Source organism: Marmota marmota, unplaced genomic scaffold (assembly GCF_001458135.2).
Source record: "Marmota marmota marmota unplaced genomic scaffold, marMar, whole genome shotgun sequence".
NCBI classification, from domain to species: domain Eukaryota; kingdom Metazoa; phylum Chordata; class Mammalia; order Rodentia; family Sciuridae; genus Marmota; species Marmota marmota.
The window spans coordinates 43,742,980-43,764,303 of NW_026000057.1; the positions used below are offsets into that span (position 1 = coordinate 43,742,980).

At 38.1% G+C, this 21,324-nt stretch overlaps 1 protein-coding gene across 4 annotated transcripts in view; it reads left to right on the top strand.

Moving 5' to 3' along the window:
• The first annotated feature begins 2,415 nt into the window (after positions 1-2,415).
• The window catches only part of Ugt8 (UDP glycosyltransferase 8), an 81,200-nt gene continuing 62,291 nt past the window's right edge, over positions 2,416-21,324 (top strand). Inside the window, exon 1 of one of the 4 annotated variants that reach the window (XM_048813837.1) lies at positions 2,416-3,056. The gene's annotated coding sequence lies outside the window, so the exon portion shown is untranslated. Of the gene's footprint in view, positions 3,057-3,653; positions 3,841-3,878; positions 4,045-21,324 lie in introns of those variants that run through there. The other 3 variants (XM_015484668.2, XM_048813839.1, XM_048813838.1) reach the window with 3 other exon arrangements.

Genomic DNA, 21,324 nt, shown 5'->3' on the forward strand with positions numbered 1-21,324 from the left:
AAATTCCTCAATAAATTTGTCAGTAAATATAACAGCCCAACAACACTCACAAAGTTGATTAACTCTTCTGTTATTCATTAGAATTATGACAGATGACATTAAGTTAACATGTTTTAGCATATAGCAGGTGTCAGAACTGTGTTCGGTGCAATTCATGTTTTAATTCCTGTAATTCCCATAATAACTTTATTAAATAAATAATATTATTATATTCACATGCCAAATGGTGAAGCTGAAGTTTAATCCTAGGCAGTTTGGTTCTGAACTTAATGGCTAATGATTATCAAGCTAAGCTAGTATCTCAGATGTGGTGATTGATATTTTTCAATAAAATTATACAAGCCTAAATGGATGAAGAATTCTAACAAGCATTTAAAAAATAAATTGAGTAAATTAATGCCAGTCATATACAGAAACAATGAGGAATTTTTAACACCATATTCTACATTAACTGAAACTTAGTAAAGATATGCTGTGCAATTCAACATTCTGTAAACTAAATAGGACAAGGAGAATCTTGGTTAATTTGGATGGGAACTTGAAGGATAGATTAAATATAAAAAATATGCATCCTTCAATAAAGATGGGCAAATGAAAGAGCAAATTCTTTCATTATTTACTTAAACCAACTATTCTGTCAATAATGTTATATGCTAAGAGTAGTGTATTTAGGGGGAGAGAGGTAGAGATAGATGTAGAAGTAGAAATATATACAGACAAAGGGAAGGTAGAAAAGAGAGGGGACAGGAAGAAACTTTTTGATTTCTTGCTTTTATAGTTTCGAACTTCAAAAACAGTATTTATACAGAGATTGACTAAAGTCTTAAGTTATGGAATGCCCTCTCAGTAGCAATAATCATTATATAAAAATATGAAGACAATAGCTAGACCATAGAAACAATATACACGGACATAGCCACACATAATACATAGTAATTCCTTTTATATCCATGAGTCTAACAAAATCTTACACAATAATCAGTTCATGATTTTATTAAGCATATGCATGTGACACAAATTTTGGAAAGATTTTCACAAAATAAAAGCTGAGGTTACTGCTTTAATTTCTAATTAAGTTTTAACCAAGAATTTACATATGCATCATCAAAACTATGGTTTAAAATGAAAGGCTGACAATTGAGATAATAGATTCTTTAAAGCTCTTTTGTTAACTGTTATTTGTGTTACGTAAAATGTTTATTTTAGTTTTTTCTAGTGCAATATAAATAAGAAATATGCTGTATGGTAATCTCTCTAGGTCAGGTACAAAGTCTAGGAAAATTCAATTTTTAATGTGCAAAGAAGGAATGTTCTTTATCATTTTGAAATTGGCTTTTGAAAATGTTTTCAATGGCGAGCAGACTTGAATATATGGATTGCAGGTCCTGCATTTCTTAAACTTAGGCTTAATAAACTTATATAATAAACTTAATAAAACAATAAGACAATGTATACTTTTCCATTTATTATTATGTAAGAATAAGCAAAATAAAACACAAGTTCCATTTTCTTATCTAAGGACAGAAAATACCAACGCGTCCTTGGATCTGTGTTTGTAACAAAGGAAGAATAGCCTGACTAGACTTTTTTTTTTTTCATTTCCCAACATTTAAAAATATGTTTGTGTGCAATGGCGGCACCTCGGCTTCTGGAATGATTTTTACTTTTCTAAAAGTCTGAACTAATCAATTCAGTTCACATCAGTATATATGTACTTATATGAGGTCATATGTCTATGCCTATCTATTCAGAATACAATGTTCATCAGGCTCTGAGGATAAACTTCAACTTTAATTAGACTTGCCTGGTTCTCATGAAGCCCATAATCTACTGTTGGACACCTAAATATTTTCGGCCTCTAGGGTCTGAGGCGCCACAGGAAGGCTGCTCCAGCAGGTCCTGGGCAAAGTTGCTTCCTGGCCTAGACGCCAAGTTGGCAAGGATATATTGCTGGCAAACACAGATTAGTCAGAATAAAGTCGCCACAGACTCAACCAAGCAAAACATAAATGGCTCTTTCAGCACAAGCCCCAAAGGAGGGATGTTACTATGCCCAGCAACCCAATATACTTTTCCTAGGATCCCCAAACCCACGTTTTCTGACGCTTTCCGTTTCTTGTGGCCCAGAATTGAAGCCTGAGTTGGCGGCAACACAGGTGTCTACTCACGTAAGCCTCCCCTCCCATCTTTCTCCTATCTCCTCCACCCACTAGTCCAAGAGCAACTTTTTAATTTGTTGGGGAGGTGTGTCACAGGATGACGAGAAGGTGAGAGAAGGCGCACTACCAACACGCGGAGCTCCCTGCGTGCACGTGATGAAAAAAAGGCGGGCGCGGGGACCAGCCGGGTGGTGGCGAGAGGATTCAGTATCATCTGGTAGGGGGAGACAGGAGGCGGGGCCGCGTGTGCCAGTCCTAGAGCTAGCAGCTTCTGCGCGTCCGGAGAGCTCACCAGCGTCCCAGCCTGTTGGCCAACAGCCACCCCACAGGCGAAAACCTTGGTTCCTGGTCTCTGACTCTTGCCCAGATTGCGAGCGCGTGGCACCAAGCGCGTCCTCATCCATGTCCCGGCTGGGTGAGCTAGAGGTGCTCGAAACCCGGGGCGTGTGATGAGAGGCTGAGGGCGCGGCGGCCCCTGTCGTGTCCCGCTGAACCAGGCGCGGGAGGACCGGGAGCGCTCCAGCTCGGCTCGCGGCGCGCGGGGCGGGGCGCGGCTGGGGGGCCCGGCCACACGCGGGGAGCTGCCGAGGAGCAGGCGCGCTGCGGCCCCTAGAGAGGGCACGGTTAAAGTATTGCCATCAACTGTGAGCCCCGAGAGCCCGTCTAAAGCCCACACGCGAACTCTGCAGCCTCCCTCACGCCCCCGTGCCACCAAAGGCGGCGACACCTGATCCAGCTCACAAACACGGGTCCCTTCGGTCCCGGATACGATTACGCGGCACAGGCACACTCAAACTCACGCGCAGCAGCCTAGGGAAGAGGTAAGAGGAGGGACTTCAGCGTTCCAGCAGGGGAACGGGGGCGGGCGGAGGAGAGGAGCGTTGTTGGCTCCCTGAGGTAAGTGCCCGGCAACTCCCAGCGATCCAGAGGCAGGGGATAGGAATCGGAAAGTGCGGATGGGGAGTTAGGAATGGGTAGTGGGTGTGGGGGTAGGGTAAAGGAGTTATTTCCAGGCTGCCCCCAGGGGCGCCCTCAGTCTCTTCGCTCCCGGTGGCACCTGTTCGAGGGTCCTCTGGCGTTCTCGTGCGCTAGAGGAGGGTGGGGATAATAGGGCGCGGATCCAGCCCAGGACCTTGTACTTGACCCAGGAGGGATGGGCACGGAGGATCTTCTGGGCAGGAGTGCGGGACTAGGTGCTTCGGGACCTCTCCAACTCTTCTTTACTCCGTTTTTCCCCTAAGGGGAACCTGAGCAGGCGCTATTGGGGGTTGGGGGTGGGAAATGTCTCGGGCAGTACACACAGGCGGGGACCTTTCTGCGACCGCCAGTGTCCGCATGCCCGTGCGACCCCAGGAGTGGACTATGGTGGCTGGGTCGTCTTGCATTTGAGAAGCTTGTGCGTGCGTGCGTGTGTGTGTGTGTTGCGGGGGGGGAGGTTAAAGAAGAGGCGAGCGGGTTAAAGAAGAGGTGAGCGGGTTAAAGAAGAGGTGAGCGGCGGCGAGAGGATGGAGAGAAGGACGCGCTGTAATTGGAGAAGGGCGCCTTCCATGGGCTGGAGGAGCGACGAGGGGCCCAGGGATGTGTGGTTTGGAGTTGTAGGAGGCAAACCGCATCGAAGAGAGCCAGCATTTGCTGTGCGTCCGGGCAAAAGGATGAGGTGGCGGGATCGGGTACCTAAACAGTACGTGCCAACTCACTGGCTTAATTGTGGTTTTATCAAGTTGGGTATGGTGAACATGGCACCATGCAGCCGTTTCTCAGGGTTCCCATCACCTTTTAGCACACCAGAGGGCAGGGAGGAGAGAAGATGGAGAACTCCTCAGAGTCCCAGAAACTAATGCAGAAAGCATTTTCAGCAGTGGGAGGGAGTATCACAAAGAGAAGGGTGAGTGGTATTTCCAAATCAGGCATTTTACCTGGAGAGACACCTTTATTATGGGCGAGTGTTAGCCATGGAGACAGCTTTTATTTCAGGTAGGTTGTTGGAAAAGGTTAAGAAAAAAACCCCAAACTACTCAAAATATTTTTAGTGCCCTTAGGCTGTCACCTTGTACAAGGAGTCTTTCAAGATTAATGACATGAATGTGTTTGGCGAGATGCCAAGTGTGCTGTTATTTCTATTTCTGATAATTTAAAGTTACAAAAAAATGAAGTATGCCATTCAGAAAAGTCATACTTCATCCTCTTACGTCCCCTGGGGTCAAGGGAATGACTATCATTTGCAGGAAAGATAGGAAGTGATTAAACTTGATATTTTATTGTATGAGAAAATTTGTCCCCAGGGAATTTTTAAATTGAAAGGAATACAAAACTTTGTGTTAGTTGAAGTAAATCTGAGCCTGCAGACTGTTTTTTTTTTTTTTCTGTAGAAACTATCTCTTGATAGTTTGAAATTTTGCTTTGAGAATGTGTCTTTGTTCAACAACTATTTTTGATAGTGCTAAAGGGAAATACTCTTGTATTATTTACCTACAACTAATAAGATTAAGTTAATATCTAGTGTTGTATCATAGGAGTGTTTTTGTTTGTTTGATTTTTTGTTTGTTTTGGTACCAGGGATTGAACCCAGGGGCACTTAACCACTGAGCAAACATCCCCACCCCTTTTTAATTTTTTATTTTGAGAAAGGGTCTCACTAAGTTTCATAGGGCAATGCTTAAACACTCTGATACACTGGAGTGCCTTGACATTCTGTAAAAAAGCTTGGAACTCTAATTGGAGCTTGACCATAACTGAGCTCTGGATAATACTACTGTAGAGATTTTAACTTTTTCTAAATCTAATATTTCCAGAGTTTATGCTTTTACTTACGTTTGCTGCACTTGTAAGAATAAACAAATACAGAAAATGCATTTATAATAAAACTTATTTTTGTAAAATTTATTTTTTGAATTAAAATATTGACAATTCACATTTATCAGTAATTTAATTTAAATGAAAACATTCCAAGGTACCCATGGACAACTATCAGTTTAATTACCATTTAAATATTTCTGCAATATCCATCAAATTCATTTTCAAACTTATTGTGTTCCTGTTTATCAAGTAATTGATAATTGATTTTTTGATGTTTTACACTGGATTTCCAAGGTATATTGGGAAATTGCCAAGATTCACCCAGAGATTGAGAACTTTTGATTGTTTATGCAGTGTATAATACCTCAATTATTTGATGTCATCTACATTGATGCTTATGTTATAAGCACTAGTAAGCACATTTTGTAGATAGCTTACTTCTCACACCATTAATTACTGAAAATTAAAAAAATAGCCATTAAATCAAATAAGCAAGTACTAAATGTTAATCTATTCTTGGATAATATTGGGTATGTCATTTTGTGGTGCTGGTTGTGTTTTCTTTATGAGCATGAATTCATAAAGAATTGAATAGTGCTATTGGTCGAGGTGTATAGAGCTGTTTTTGTTTATAGTGGATAGTCTGCCTGCAGGATTGAAATACTAGAATGGAGACAGAAGTACCATTCTTCTTTTTGTGGTTTTCTGGGTCCTCTTTCTGTTATCAGCTATCACTTTCTACTGCTGTCAGGCTGTGAGCGGGCCCTGCTGCTATATTATCTGTTGTCTTTTTTTTTTTGCCATGAAATGATGTGGGCAGTTGCCTGAGTATAAAGCCTCTGGACTTTGTGACAGATACTTTCACATGCTTTATTTCTCTGCTAGCTAGTGAGCTGAATGGTTGAGGTTCCCAGAAGGGTGGCTTTTATATTCAAGATTTTAATGTGTTTTCAATAGAAATTCCTTTTTGTGTGTGAGATTATTAGAAGAATATCCTAATTGTAGACAGTTCAGTTGTCTAGAAAACTCTTTGCTTTTCTGAGAAATTTAAGGAGCCCTTAAAAAAAAGTTTGATTGTCTTTTTTTTTTCTTTTTAGAAATATGTATACTATATTTTATATGCTTCTTTCAGTCATTGAAAGTCATTAGCCCCATGTGGTATGGTTAATATCTCCCTGCCCTGGAAGCTATGCAGAAGTGTATTTTGATAATCCTGTTACCCATACTGGCATTTTGCATATCTGTCTAAGGAGGAGCTACAAAATCAAATCCATTTGAATGATATAGTGTAATTTAGTCTTGAACAGGGTGATAATATTATCTTAATCTGATGCATTTCACAAGCATTCATTCTTTGCTCCAACAAATGTTTATTAAAAAGCATACTGTGTAACCAAATGGGGGTGACACAAACGTGTAATCCCAGCAACTCAGGAGGCTGGGGCAGGAGAATTGAAAGTTCAAAGCCAACCTCAGCAATTTAAGGATGCGCTAAGCAACTTGGCAAGATCCTGTCTCAAAAAAAAAAAAAAAAAGGTTGGGGGCACTGGGGATGTCTTTCAATGGTAAAGTACCAAAAAAAAAAAAAAATTCTGGTACTATGTGCCAGACTCTGTGCCCTGGAGATGTTAAGAGCCGAGGAAGGTTCTAGGTTTAAAAGGTGGGTAGGTAGGAAAAAAGTTAGCTTCAATATGAAGCGCTGTGGCCAGTTGTTCATGGCAGCAGAAGACCCGAAAGGTTTCCTAGAAGATGACATAAAAGATGAATCAGTGCAGGCAGGAGTAGTATCACAAGGGGCTGTTTGTCACCCTCAGAAGTGTGGACCGTTTTCTGTTTAGGGTTGTTTTAAACAAGGTTATAATATGTTGAGATGTCAGTTCTTACAGCATCTAGAAGAGTGAATCTGAGGAGTGTAAGATAGGAATATCAGTTTAGAAGGTATTGAGGTGAATGTGGTAAGAAATATCACACCAAAAGCTTACTAATTGGATGAGGAAAAGGACTTGGTCACAAAGATATTCTAGTGGTAGAGTCTCTAGAATTGTGATTGATTAGATGGGGGAAGTGGGGTGTCACAGGAGGATGGGATAAGAATCTTAAAGGAATGGCACATTTGAGGAGCAAGGGCAATAGAGTTAGATTTTGGACATGTAGAATATGAAATTCTTCTAGAAAATCCAACTGGTGATATGTGTCCAAGGAATCATTTCACAATTGTGAGCAGAGAGGTCCTGGGCTAGACAGTAGGTAGATAAAAGATGGATGATTGATGGAAGGATGGATGAATGGACTTATTTAGCAATATGTAGCACATATGTAATTGAAAACAATGAAAATTGATAGATTTTCCAGGGTAAGTACCAGGAGTAAGATGATAAAGACCTGAGCAGATCCTGAAATTTGAGAGCTGGGTAGGTAAATAGGAAGCAGCAAAGAATGAGAAGATAATAAGAGAGGCAAGAGTGAGAATTAGGGGGAAACAGATTTTAAATAATTGAAGAAGGAAAGAATTTCAAGAAGAGTTCAGGTACTAAAAAGAGCAGTATTAAACAGTCCTGGTTCTGCCCCCAAATAGATTTGTTACCTTGGGCTTACAATTTAGTATCTTTTCCTCCTTATCTACAAAATGTGGATCATTACTTACTTAGTCATAGGGCTACTGAGAGGATCAATGAGAGAGTCTATCAAGCACACTGTCCAGAGGTTCGTGGTTTGTGTTCATAAATGTGAGATGTTTTTATGAAAGCAGGTTTTGGATTTTTAGTTAGGGAGCCCGTAGTAACTTTTGCTTTAAAAAAATGCTAGCTGTCAGGGTTCAGGAAGAGTGATTGAAAAGAGGTTTTTGATGAAAACTTGATCCTATCTATAACCTTTTGGGTTAGAAGCCAGTAGACTAACAGCAATTGAACATTTTGAAAAGAAAACAAGGTCCTTATAAGAGAGAGAAAATAAATAAGGTCCTTGGGCAAAATGTCAGAGGGAGTGGTTTGAGAAGTAACAAAACCGAGCTATTAGGTGTAGAGATTCCTGATTGGTTGACTGATGTATCTAGTTTATGCTAATTAGATAAGCTGTGTGGAATGTATAAATACTGCTCCTGTCCTGCAATAAAGGGCTTCCACTCCTGCTGTATCAACGTACACAAGTTATTCGTCACCCCCCGGTTATTTTGCTGCAGCCGGCTGCGGCAGTAGAGAGAGTGGGAATTGCCTCCAGGGCTCTAGAGACATGGTGGGTTTCTGGAAGAAGACTCCACCAGCTTGGAAGGATTATTTTTTAAAGGGACCTGAATATTGAATAGTAGAAATTTTAAGCATCTTGTTTAAAGTATTCTTGGTGTTTTAAGTGCGCTAGGTCCTTTGATAATCTAATAAGGACATTGATTATTAATTTTAATGGATCAGAAAACGAAAGCAAAAAAAAAAGTACAAGACAGATGTTATCAAAACTTAACAAACTATAATTCAATATTGAATGATTCAGAAAATGCTTCCATATCTTACAACGTCTTAAAATTGACATTGTGAAAAGCAGTGATTAATGGGTGTAATAGAGGAAGTACTGATTCATAGAGATTTATTTGCTTCTTTTTTTTTGATGGAGTCTACTTTAATAATATTTCATTATACCTAGTTTTAATCTTAGGATTTTCTCTATTTTGATGAAGCCATACTTTATATAAGTGACATACATCACAATGAGATTTCTATTTTCACATGCACATGAATATTTTACCCTTTAGTTAGTTGGTATTTTGAGAAAATGTTTACATCTATGAGCTGGTTTGTATATCAGCCAATAATTGAACACAGTGCATATTGGTTACAAATTGGTTGTAAGACATAATGACGATTAATTGGTTATGTTTTAATTCAAGTTAGTATTCTGTCTCAGTACATCCCATTGTTATTTATTGCTTATCATTTGTTTATATAGTACTTAGAGTAGTACATAGCTTTAGGAAACCCAATAAGTATTTGTCGAGTTAATGGAATTTGATGTTCTATATTTTTAAGGTGACTTGCAGTCTTGATGTATGTGTCTTTATATTTGATCATTTTCTTTACCTGAAATTCTCCAGCCATACTTTTGTTATCAGCAACTCTTCATGCTGCAGTGGAGTTTTGGTGCTTTATTTCCACCATGCTTACTACCTTACTACGTATGGTCCTCTTATTTGGAATTTGTAGCGATCCTGGAGGTGATTTTCAGTTTAGGATTTCTTCCAGTTCCATGGTGTATATGCATCAGTTCACTTGTTGACTATATATTGCCATGTTCAGCCCTGCCTTACAGAGATAAAAATACCATGAAGTCAGAATTCACCTAGCCAGGAGTCCCACACTTAGGTAAGCACATAGGAGTGTATAGCCAGTATAAAAATGGTAGTTTGGGATTTCTGAATGGTGGGGTATCTGAGCAGCCTAGGTCAGTTCCTATTTACAGTTTGGAAGTGTATGTAAGTTTTAAAACATTTAACTTAGGTGGGAAGAATGTATCATATGAATATTGTAGAGACACTGTGTTTTGCTTATAGCTTTTTGCTATTTATCTGAATTTTAATGAATAATAATCAACATTGGCTTTATTTTAAAGGTATAGTCAGTTTCCACTGACTTGATGTACTTAAGTCTGCAAGTATTTCTGTTCACTAAAAAAAAAATTACACTTAGATCTAACTGATTTCTTGGGCACAGTGTCACATGCTTGGTAATTCTATGACTGTAGAGACTAAGACTATAGAGACTAGGAGGATTGCAAGTTCAAGGTCAGCTTCAGCAATTTAGTGAGATGCTGTGTCAAAATAAAAAAGAAAGAGGAGTGGAGATATAGCCCTGTGGTAAAGCACTCCTAGTTTCAATCTCCAGTGCCAAGAAAAAGAAGAAGGAAAATACAAAACAAAACAAAAAATGGATTTGTTAAATTTTTGCTTGATTTAGGAATAATTACATGATATGTGTAGAACTAATTTATACTTTCCAATTGTCTTGAAAAAAATTAATACTTGAAATATTTTTAAGATGCCAAGTCATAATTTTTTAGTTAGTATATTAGTTACAACTTGCTTTAATAAGCTGTGCCTATGGGACTAATTTTATTCCATGTGAGATTTTAAGTTTAAATAATACATGCCCTTATGTTAAGAAAGTACAATCATTTATACAAATAGTTGGCTGGGCTCCGTAGCTGTACACCTGTAATCTCAGATGCTTTGGAGGCTGAGGCTGGAGGATCGCTAGTTCAAAGCCAGCTTGGTCAACTTAGCTAGGCCCTAAGCAACTCAGTCAGATCTTGTCTCTAAAAATACAAATAAAAACACACACACAAACACACACAGACAAAAGGGCTAGGTATGTGGCTCAGGTTAAGTGTCCCTGGGTTCAATACCTGTACCAAAAGAAAAAAAAAAGTTGTATATACTATAATAAGATGTTTCTGAAAAGTTGTAGAGAATTCAGTTTATATAAATAGGATCATAATTTTAAATTTTCAAAACACCTGAAGAAAATAGATCAAATACTTACCCCTTTTAAGATATAGGTGGTAGGCCAAGTGTGGTGGAACATGCCTGTAATCCTGGTGACTTAGGGGGCTTTGGTGGGAGAATTTCTAGATTAACCAGCCTCAGCAACATAGACCCTATGTCAATAGATAAATAAATAAATAGGGCTGAGGATGTTGCTCAGTAGTTAAAAACCCCTGGGTTTGATCCCCAGTAACAAAGTAAATAAATAAATACAGGTGAGGGTTTATAGATGTTTGTTAATCTTTTCTGCATGTTAGATATATTTTCCAGTTAAAATATGTGGATAGTGATTTTAAAGCATATTTTAAATATACCCAAGGACTTTGCTATGTAAAGCAATATGAAAGTAAATCTTTCCAAAGAATCCTATTTAGCTGAGCATAGTGATGCATGTTTGTAATTCGTAGCCTGTTCAGTGACTGAAACAGGAGGATCACAAGTTCAAGGACAGTCTCAGTAATTTAGGGAGACCCTGGCTCAAAATTAAAAAAAAATAAATAAAAAAGAAGCCTTAATCCCTTGTACTAGGAAAAAAATCCTATTTTGATTAATCTGTTTTGAAAATTCAAATTTTTACTCTGTTTAAGCCAACACCCACACACTCCCCCCCACCCCCACACACCATGACAAGAAAAATCATGGGCACCTGTATAATTACATTTTGGATATAGTCTCATTCATCATATTTTTAAAAACGTCACTTAAACACTTTATCTGATTCTACCTCATTCTCATCATAATATTCATAATTTAGAAGAGGAAGTCTTAAAAGCTTTTTTTAAAAATTTTTTTATTATCACTAATGGCACAACCTGTGCTATTACCTTACTGCTTTGAGAGCGCTCAAAGAGGGCAGTCAGAATGCAGCCTTCTTGATGAAGAAAGCCCTTGTGCTTTACATAGTTTTTGCATTTGTGCTGCTGTTCCTCTTGTCCAGTTGCTCTCAAAGAACCAATCAGGAGAGCAGGGCCTGAAGGAAACTTGTCCAACAGGTTTGCCTGTCCATTTGACAAGGCGAAATAGGGAAAGTTATGGATTAGGTCAAGGGTGAAAACATTTTAAGGAATATTAATGCCATTTTTGAAAATATGTTGTGGCTGTTTGTGAAAATGTGTCTTAACGGAGATAAATGAGAATAAGGAAAACTGGAAGGGGAAAGAAGAAAGGGAATAAGAGTTTGGTGGGGAGGCAGAAAGGAAATTAACAGTGAAGGGAAAAACAAAATTCAAGAAGGGAAGGTGTTTTAGTGTCGTAGTGGGGCCTTGTTTTAACTGGGTATATCATGCCAGGAAACCATAGTATTGACAGGATGTTATAACAGATACTTCCTCTCATCTGTGGTCTTAAGCATCCAAAATGGGGTACACCATCCCAAATCAGGGCTGGAGTGTATATACTACAAATTTTGGTGGGAAAATGTAGTTAGCTTCTCTGACACTAATTTCATCTTAGAAATACTCATTTCCTTTAAATCATAATAAAATGTTATATTCATGCAGATTTTTTTTTTCAGTTTGCAAATCTCAGTAATGTACATTGTGTGTTCTTATCCTCATTCTTCCCCTGAGCACTGTCCAGTAGTAGGTGTTAGCATTTTACAGACCCTGACATGGGCCACTGAGTTATTAAGTCATTTCCTGAGGTCTCCAGGACATGCCTGGGGGATTTAGTGTTAGGACCTAGGCTTCTTGATTAGAGCCCTGTGCTTGAGGTGCAGCTCAACTGCTGCCTCATTTTCTGGAATGTGAAGACCTTGACCTCACTGAAGTTACCTGTAGGTAACAGCTCTTCAGTCTGGGCCATCCTCTCACTCTTTTCTTACTTGAGATAAAGGGAAAGGTGTTTTAGTGTCATAATCCTCCCCCTAAACCCAGAAGGAAAAGCTTTGCCAAGTGGTCACACTCCACTAAAACTCAGGAGACAGTGTGGCAAAGGAAAAACAGGTTTTATTCAAAGCCGTCTCTGAGGAAGACAGAGGACTTTTTGTTTTAAAGCTCCATCTTCAGGGGGAAGGGGACTCAGGTGCTGAAAACTTGTGAAGGGGAAGGGAGTAGATTGGGACCCAAGGCAGGAATTTCACAAGGTTCACCCTTTTCCAAGACATTCTGGCCTTCCTGATCTTCAGGTCTCAGTTGTCTCCTTATCCTATCAAAGAGAACCTCAACCTCCAGCATCTGCATCTTCTTTTTAGATAAACTTGTTACCTTTTGATCTGAGGGAAGATGCATTGTGGAGGTCTTTCTTTAGAACTGAGACTATCCTGTCAAAGATGGAAGAGTAGTTTAGGGAATGGTCGCTGGGGAGGAGGCTGGTAAACTTTTGTTAAACTAATGCTTCCTCAGCCAGGCCCAGGGGCACAGGCCTGTAACACCTGTAACAAACTGTGCACAGGCACAGTTTGGGAGGCTGAGGCAGAAGGATTGCAAGTTGCAAGTTCGAGGCTTGTTAATCTTTTCTGCATGTTAGATATATTTTCCAGCAACTAAGTGAGGCCTTAAGCAATTTAGTAAGACTCTGCCTCAAAAAAATAAATAAAAAGTCCTGGGATTGTGGCTCAGTGGTAAGTGACCTGGCTTCAGTCCCTAAGAACAACAACAACAACAACAAACAAACCTCCTCAAATTGCTCTGCCATCCCCCTGTGCCAGCTGTAACAGTGCTCTTTTCCGATTTCTTAATCCGGTCCATCTATCATGTGCTCTTTGCACGCAGTCCCTTGTCACTTGACCTTGACTGCATTAGTGCCTTTTTCTCACTATTCCCTTGGCCTTGGATCTTTTCCCATTTGTCTGTTGTCTTTATTGCTGACCAACTTGCCTTTGAGTACCATTTGTCTGTGCCCTTCATTTTCACGTGGGGATCTGCAATCTTTAGCCTGGCCTTCAAAACTATTATGTATCAGCTGCATTGGGAAGATCACTGCTTATTTATCTTATACCCCCAACAGGGTCAGGGTCACATTTGTCCCTTGGGACATATGCTTCAAGATATTCCCCATCCTGGGCAACTTTTTTTTTTTTTTTAAACTGGGGATCAAATCCAGGGGTGCTTTACCACTGAGCTACATGGCCCCCTTTTTTTTGTTTTTAAATTTCACTTATATTTTTATTTTTGTGGCAGTAGGTATTGAACCTATGGGCACTCTAGCACTGAGCTACAACCCTCTTTATTTTTTTTGTATTGAGACAGGGTCTCTCTAAGTTGCTGAGGGTGTCCTTAAATGGCTGAGGCTGGCTTCAAATGTGCAGTCCTCCTGATTTAACCTCCCCAGTGGCTGGAATTACAGGCACTGCCTGATTACTCCAAAATGTTTTGACACTCAATTTTCACCTCACACTATTGCCTCCCAGTTTCTTTGACTTTCCTTTGACCTCCACTTTTAGATACTTTGATGGTTGTTTTAACACCCAATTCTGTTTATTTCTTCCTTATAAGGAGAGCCAGAACTCTGAAAGGGTGGAATTTCCTTCTTTCCGCCCCCACCCCATATACCGCCTTGGGCAAACAGTGCTTATCAGAGATAAGATATTCAAACATCATTGAATGATATCTTTAGTTTTTCTCAAGATAGGCAAGGGAAGGTAGGGAAGTCCCCCAGTTTTCTATGTGTATTCTGATGCTTTCTTCATGATTTTTTTTAACCCCCCAATTGAATCATTCACACTTGAAAGGTTCTACTACTTTGATTTTAAATGAAATGTTGTATATATAGGAGCCACATATGTTATCCAGAAACTGCTGCATCATATAGTCACAAGGGAAACATCTATGGAAAGGTCATGTTCTAGTTCAATGAAATTCTTTATTATACAATCATAATGTTTTCATAGAATTTTCTTTTGAAAATTCTGGGAGGTTTTTTTAAAATTTTTTTTTTAACTGGGGACTTTTAATAGATGAAAGTACAATCATTGCTAATTTTAGGTAGTTCTAATAAAAGGAAATAATGATGGTGATTAAGCATATTTAGTTTTTTTGTGTGTGTATTTACAGTTGAATGCGCATATACCTGATGTCATAAAATAGTAGTTGGAGTGAAGAGTGATCACCCACAAGGACGATGACTTAGGAAGCTTTCTAACTACCTTGGGCCTATGTCCTATATTTATTTAAATCAATAAATTCAAAGCACCACCCCAGGCACAGTGATATATATATATATATATATTTTTTCCTTCTCTGGGCTCAGTTCCTCCTCCTTTGGTAATTCTCAAAATTCTTTTGGTTCAGAAAGCCTCCTCTTTCATCTCTCTCCGGGCATAGAAGCAGGAGTGGGAATATAAATAAGAACACATTTTAAGAATTTTCCTCAGCAAAAATCAAAATAAAATAGAAAGAAAAGAAAGGCAGGAAGAAAAAAGAAACAAAATGGGAAAAGTGTCAAAAAGCAATGCTTTTGTGTTATTTGCCAGTTTTAGGTCATTCTTGAAGGTGTGGAAATGTAATTATGCTATTTTGATCAATTAGACTTTGAACATATGCTTTGAAATAAATTTTTTCTTCAGATTTCTTAACTATGCATCATACAGAACTTGCTTCCCATGACTGTCCTATTCTCTCTTGCTTTCTTTTTCTCTCCTTGGACCTATCTACACTTCTGCAGGTAATGTTTCTATTTTTCTTAGGGATTCAGAGGCCAGATCCTAGTGATGGGCTTACAGATTGGTGGTGGGGCCAGGGATGTGGATGTGGGTTTAGAGAGCACTGGGATTTGCCCATCACTGAGGTGTGGTTATTTCAAACCATCCCCTATGGAGTTATTCAGTCTCAGTGGGGGCCCTCAGTACTTTATGCTTTCTTGAACATTGTATTTTCCAGGAAAAGTATTTTAACTCATTTTAATATTACTTATATGCAAAATTATTCCTATTTGTACCCCTGTTGGCCTTCCCAAAAGGGTGTGGGAGGGGAAATATGAACCAGTAATATCTACAGCGTTTAAGACCTAATTCAGCCAATTCAACAAACAGCCAATTAATAATAAAACTCTTCTGCTTAGAGCCAAAATGCTTTGTGAATTTTTTAAATAGTATAAATATTTAAGGCTTTTTTAGCATAAACATTTAAGAAGGTAAACCCATGTGATGGGGCAGGTGGGAGGCTGAGATAGGAGTATGGCAAATTCAAGGCCCTGTAAAAGCAAAATGGGCTGGGGATGTAGCTAAGTAGTAAAACACCCCTGAGTTGAGTTCTCAGACACCCCCTCCAAAACAAAAACAACAAAAAAACAAGGTTTAAGAACATCTTTACTAAGACTTTTCTAAGGCTGCTATTTTGATTTATACATTTATTTAATTGATTCCAGAATTCAAGAAAATTTTGAACAATTTTCTGACATGGAAGTGACAACCTTGGGGTATCTTTATATGGTACAAATGAGAGATCCAGGGTAAGGACCCAGGAAACTTGAGTGCTAGTTTCGACTCTGCCAATGAGTAACTATGAACTAGTTGCATGATGCTAGGCAACCACTCCCTAGGGACTTTGTACCTTTCTAACAAATGAGAAGGTTTATACTCAGTTATATTTAGGCTTTAAATTGTGGCTCTGATTGACTTTTTAAATGGAAATACTTTTTTTAAACATATTTCATATACTCTTATAACAAGCATTAAGGTTCCATGTTTAAGTATATTTACATAATATTTGGAAGACTAATACAACAGCAGTGATGTACCTACACCACTTGCTTCATTATGGTAAATATCTGGTATAATCCTAAATATTAGAAGACACAAAACTGTACATTTTTACCCATGAGTAAGGGAGCATTAGAGAAATGCATGTGTCTTCTCTAAAACCTTACAAAACCTGGGAATAATATCACTTTGCTGTTTTTTTTTTTTTTAATGTAATGGTTTGTAACTGTCTTCTGGTAGTGATTGTACTGGAATTTCATGAGACAAGAGTGGTGGGGTTTTGTTATTTGTTCACCTGTGATGATTTCCAAAGAAACAAATGGGGAATACTTAGAAATCTTTTTTGTTAATGTTCAGCCAGATATTTTTGGCCCCAAAATACGTTTGAGACATCATTTGGAAACTTATTTTGTGACCTTAGTAACGTTAATGCAGATCATGTTAAAAATCCATTTAGTCATATTTAAAAAATGGGAATTCTTAATAAACAGAGGATGCAATTCTGTGATCTTTTACAATCTTAGTACATATCTGTAGTCTTAAAAACCTCTGAGTTGTGGTATATTTAGAAAGCAGTTCCCTGTACTTGTGAAGGGGTTTCAGTGTGGGAGGTGAAATTTGATCTGTGTTTCCTTCCTCCAGATTCACTTACTGTGTCTCACTAATTAAAATTCCAATAAAAGAGTTAAAGCATTTTAAAACAGAGTGTTTTTTTTTTTTTTTTTTTAAGAAAGCATGTGCCCATCAGAATTTTAAACTTTAGACAATCTTGGTTGTCTGATTTATGAAACTTTTCTCTTTTCTTTAAAGATGAGATTAGATTCACAACAAAGTATTTCCATGTTATTTGCTGAATGTTGGTCACATGATGCAAATGCATGCAGATAAGTGGTACCAAGCTGGTTTTTGAGGCACTGCAGAAAAAGAGAGCTACACTATAGGGCACAAACACGTGGATATTAAAACTGGGACTGATAAAAGACTTGAAAGTGTTTTTCTGACACTATGTTTCTACTGAAAAAGAAAATTGCATTTTTGAAATCATAATTTTTTTCATTCTCATTGATTCTTGATCTGGCAGCATTAGCATCACCTAGAAACTCAGAAGTGCAAATTCTTGAGCCCATCTTAAGAATCAGGAACTATGATGACTGTATCAACAGTCTGTGTTTTAACAAATCCTCTAGATTTTTTTTGTTTGTTTTTCCTTTTTTTCAGTACTGAGGATTGAATTTAGGGGCACTCAACCATTTGAGCTATATCCCTAACCCATCCAGTCCACTTACTCCTTTTTTTGGAGACAGGATTTAGCTAAATTGCCCAGGCTGGCCTTGAACTTGAGATTTTCCTGCCTCAGCCTCCCAGAGTTGTTGAAATTACAGAAATGCACCACCACAATGGCCGTTTAGGTGCTTTTGGCCTGTGATACCTTTGAGACTCACTAATCTGTGATACCAAATAGCCAGTCATTTCATTTTCTCATATGATAAAAAATTTCTGATCATTTTGAGGACAAAAGGAAATTTCCACTTAGTACACTTCTTCAAAATACACTTCTGCTTAACATTTCCCACTTTAGTGTTATAGCCTAAATTTAGTGTTATAGCCTAAATTCATGATATTATATTTCTACTTACTAATTGGCTACTTAGGTGGATGCAGGAATTCTTAGCTCCATTAACACACCCACACTCCCCAATCTATTGAAAAATTTAGTTATATTTGTTAATTTTGTATATTTTTGTAAGTGTGGGCTCATAGTTCTCATTTTATAAACATCTGGGGAGCATGTTTTAAAAAGCAAAAAGTTCTAAGACCTGAGCCTAATCTCTATAAACTCTGGCTTAATTGAAATCGTTTAGGGGTGGCAGCTTTTCAGGGACCTCTAGCTTTTCAAAGCTCCCCACATGATGATAACATGCATCCAGAGTTGAACTATAACCATACGTTTCAAGATTGACTCATCTTCCACCTCTCAATGCATTAAAAAAAAAAAAACAACAACAACAAAAAACACAAATATTTATTAGGCCCATTAGGTCCTTCCATTATTTGAAGCCAATTGCTCTTTGTTTATGTGTGACTAAAAAGTAATTTATTTTCCAGTAGGTTTGGTATTGTTGACTGCTTTACTGTGCTTTTGATGGTGTTTTATGATTCTTTGTTTTACCTTTGGCTTTACTCTAAATCCTGGCTTACCAATTCCAAAGAACCAAGGGCCAAATGTTTTTTCTCTGATATTAAAATGCTAATTTATAATGTGTGGGGAAGAATAGATGTATTTTGGAGTAGAGAGAGGGGAGTGAAGGGAGGGGTGGGGAAATGGGAGTAGGAATGATAGTACAATGGACATTATTACCCTATGTGCATATATGATTACAAGACCTGTGTAACTCTACATCATGTACAACCCAACAAATGAGAAGTTACACTTTATTTATGTATGATTTGTCAAGAATGCATATTACTGTCATGTATAACTAATTAGAACAAATTTAAAAATATATAAAAACAAAATCCTGGCTTACTCAAGAGTAATCCATCTTCCCATCCTATCATCAGAGAGCTTGTTTACAAAGAAATAATTTGGGGCCCACCTTGTACCTTCTAAACTTTAATTTATATTTTTAACAGTAACCCTACGAAATTTGTGCTCACATTAAAGATTTTTCTGTAAAGTTGAAAAACAAGGTGAATACTGAATCTCTTAATTTTTCTCCTTAGTACCCCTTTGATCCTGGTATTAAGTACTTTTGTAAACCAAATCATGTTGTTACCATTCAGCATCAGTACTTGTCTGGAAAAGAGGTTAGGCTACAGTACTCCAGAATTATTTGGAGTCAAATTGGTAGGAAAATATGTTTTATTCAAAGTCAACTTTGAAGGAAAATAGAAGAAACTTGTTTCAAAAGTTCCATCTTTGAAATCTCTGAAGGTGAGCAAATCTTTTAAATCAGAAGAGGCAGTAAAGAGACAAAAAGCAGGAAAGGTACATATGCAGATTTAGTATACATGCCGATTTAGTTAGTCTGTGCTGGACAGGCCTGGGGAGGGGACAGTCTCCATTCTTAGCTTCTTTAGAGCATATCACCACCACTGGTGGTGGGGGGGCAAGGCCCCTCGGCTTTCAATCTCATAATGAGAAAGTTGTTCATAATTTCAGAGGGTCTCCTCAAATTCAGTCTCTTTCCATATCAGTCTCTTTACACTAATATCCATCCTTCCCCCTCACCCCCAGGGCCTCTTGCTTGCTAGGGAAGTGCCCAACAGCAAGCTAAAGCTAATTTCCCCAACCTTCATTAAAACTTTCTTCCATCCTTTTTATTTTTGGGGACAGGATCTCACTAATTTGCTGGCCTTGAATTTGTGATCCTCCTTCCTCAGTCTCCCAAATAGCTGAGATTACACATCTGTGCTAATACACCTGGCTTTAAACATATACTTAAACCCAGTTTTCAGTAGGTTTTAGCAAGCAAGATCTTCAAAAACCTCACTTCGCTGGTCAAGAAAATTAGGTTCAGAAAAATTAGACTTGTTGGGATCCATAGATGTACTTTACTTTCATTTTAATTTTTCCTTTATTTATAGATCATTTAAAATTTTATTTTTATAATTTAAAGAACTTGAAATGTGAGCTAACTGAAAGACAGTCTTAGGTTACCAAGTATGATGCATTTCCCCAAACCCCCTAATTTAAAATTGACATTTGTTTTTAAATTGATAATAATATTTTACTAACACACTAATAGTTCAAATTGGTTTAGAATTTGTGTAATAACTGATAATGGGGAAAGTGGATATTAAACTGAATGCAAATGAAAGGGACTGTCATGTCTTTTTTCTGTGTTTAAAATACAAAAGCTATTCATGTGCTCTTGAAAGACTAGGTATTTTTTAAAAGGAAATAAAAAAAATCGTTTTGTGATATTTTTAGTTGTTTATCCCTTGTTCTGGGGCTATGCATTATATTTTTCTGAATCAACCAAGCAATTGGGCTTTAACTCATATTTTCCATTTTAGATCCACATCTTTTTTTAAAAAAGCATTCTTTTTAGTTGTCAATGGACCTTTATTTTATTTATTTATATGCGGTTTGAGAATTGAATGCAGTGCCTCACATATGCAAGCGCTCTACCACTGAGCGCTAGAGCCACATCCTAGATGGTAAGTACTAGATCCTTATCCATTATTCTCGTAGATAATTGCATAAAAATCTGCAGCTGCTTATTAAAAAAGCACATTCTTGGGGTTTTCCCCCAAGTAACAGCCTATCTGCTGAAGAGACCTAGGATTTGCATTTTTAGTAAGTGCCTCAGGTGAGTCTTCTGTACTCTAAAATTTGAGGATCACTATTTTAAGTAATTCAATTTGTGAGTTTTAAGTGACTAATCTTAGGCACTATTTTCAAGTGTTAACTGGATACAAGGTTCTGGGTGCAGTGTCTGTTGCTACTCATACTATCCTATTTTCCTTTCCTCACCATGGTCTCCTTTTTTACCTCACTTCCCACCTGATGATTGTGGTGAAGCTCCCCAGGTGGGCGGGAACCAGCTATCACTGATAAGAGAATGGGGTTGAGTTTCTCATTACAGCTTCACCACCTGTACTGTTGATGTCTGAAAGGAGATAACTGCAGATCATTATATCCAGGAGAAGTGCTAAGTGCAGCTGGCTTGGGATGCTACAAAAGCAACAGCTTTCTTTATAACCTCTTCTTCAAGGGTAGGGTTTGGAGTCCCAGGTTCAGAATGGAATTTTTTGAATGGTACTGCTAATGGTCTGTTCCTTCCGTAAAGATATGCCTGTATAGTGCTTCTGGAGATATATTAATTTTCATCTTCTCTCATGGGACATGTTAGTATGTGGATTGTAAGTCATATGAATAAAATATTTCCCATCATGCCCTTTCAAATGATTTTTGTTTTTAGACAAAAGTGTTTTAAAAAATAAAAAGTGATTGTATTACAATGAGAGTTTTATTTAGCCATAAAGAAGAAGAAAATTGTGTTATTTGCAGGAAAATGGATGAAAGTGGAGTGAAATAAGCCAAATTCAGAAAAGTGTCATACGTTTTTCTTTATATGTGGAAGCCAGAAGGGGGGCCAACAAGGAAAAAAGTGGATGTCATAAAAGAAGAAGGGTGATCATTGGGGTAGGGAGGGGACTAGGAAGGGGCCTGAGGAGGAAAGAAGGAAGGATGGGGA